Below are 1,649 nucleotides of genomic sequence, written 5' to 3'. Positions count from 1 at the left end.
GGTGCTGGGGGATTGAACCGCGGTCCCTGATGCTTTTGCTAAGCTTGTTCTAAGTAGGTGCTTTAGACCACTGAGCCATCTCTCCAGCCCAGTCCCTGTGCTTTTGCTTAGCTTAGCTTGTCCTTGTTCTAAGTAGGTGCTTTAGACCACTGAGCCATCTCACCAGCCCCCTGACTTTTCTTAATGACATGATTGCTCTGATACAGCCAGCTGCCACCTCTGAACTGTCCTGTGGGCATGTCCATGGAGAACTTCAACAAAGAGTGAGGAACCGAAACCTGAGCCCAGAAGTTTCCTAAACAACTCAGTCTGGTCAACAATCAGTGCATAAGTGAGCTTGTAAGCTGTCTTCCCTAGGTGAACCTTGGAATGACAATACAGGCCTGGCCCACATCTTCCCCTTCACGGCAGCCCATGTGAGCTGCGGAAGCAGACAACCTGACTTCACTTTGACACAATTCAGCTTAACCACCATCCGGGTGTGTTACGGTTCTTAAAAGTTCCTTTAGAGATACATACTGTAATATTTATGAATGAGATTATGTTTGGAATTTATTTCAAAATAATCCAGTGGCAGGGTGGTTGAGGACTGGGTAGAACTATGGATAAAATGAGATTTTTTTCTTTTATTTTTTCTTTTATCACATTAAGACAGTTAGTTTGTAATAAATATTGCCTTGATATACACAAAAAATTCCTGATAATGGTAATTAAAACAACTCTTACTACCCTCATGCCCATATCAATATTCAATTTAAATTGGTTTGATCTTGAAGTATAAGCCAATAAGACTGAAGGCCAAGCACTTCAGGTCCTGGACAGCATAATAACATACACTTAAGTGTTCTGGGTCTCCGTCGGCCTACTCGGTCCGCAGGAGGCTGCAGAGCATCATCCTCTTTGGTAATTTCACCACCATCAGTTATTCTCTTCAGTTCCTCCATCACTCTTCTATGTACACAGGCCTCTTTCCTGATCATAATATCATTTTTGTAACTGCTATTGTTAGTGTATCTCAACCTCGCACTGGGTCCAAACTCCAACTCCAGGAACTCGTGACTGAACTTGCCTCTGTGATCCACGTAGTAACACAGACGAACGTCATGCTCCATAGCTCACACGGCACATCTGAGACCCAGCTTTGGGTCAGAACCACACTACTAATGTCCTACCCGCCTAGGACATTTGAAATGAGATTTCCTAAACAAATGAATAATTATTGAATCCAGGTGATGAGTACAAAAGTTAATTATTCTCTTTACTTTTCAGTAGGTTGGGATTCCACAATAAATCTTGATCCATTTTATTCTGACAACATATCCTGAAAGTTGTATACACGAGAGGTCCCAGTATTTATATCCTCTTGCTCCATGCAAGAGAATAGAAGTTAATAACATCTTTAGGGGAAAGGGTGGAATGTTTTCATGGAACAGAAAATGTAGACTCCTTAGCTTCCAATCATGAGATTAATAACATAAGTTATGCGCCTTACTTTGCCTCTTGGCTAAAATGCTATTTTACATTTTTCTCTTGCTCACTTTTCATTACCCAAGATAGTATGTTTCATATCTAGTGGAATCTTATAACATGGTTCACTGTTGAATAAAAGCCAATAGCAGCATGCCTTTGGAAGTATTCCTGGAGGGATT

The 1,649-nt window shown here is 41.2% G+C and overlaps 1 pseudogene; it reads right to left on the bottom strand.

Annotated features, from left to right (window-relative positions):
- Positions 1 to 754: 754 nt before the first annotated feature.
- On the bottom strand, positions 755 to 1,112 carry LOC111812465 (annotated as a pseudogene).
- Between the last annotated feature and the right edge of the window lie 537 nt (positions 1,113 to 1,649).

The sequence above is a fragment of the Octodon degus genome, unplaced genomic scaffold (genome assembly GCF_000260255.1).
Source record: "Octodon degus isolate 3935 unplaced genomic scaffold, OctDeg1.0 scaffold00126, whole genome shotgun sequence".
NCBI classification, from domain to species: Eukaryota; Metazoa; Chordata; class Mammalia; order Rodentia; family Octodontidae; genus Octodon; species Octodon degus.
This window is presented reverse-complemented; position numbering and strand designations above follow the sequence as displayed.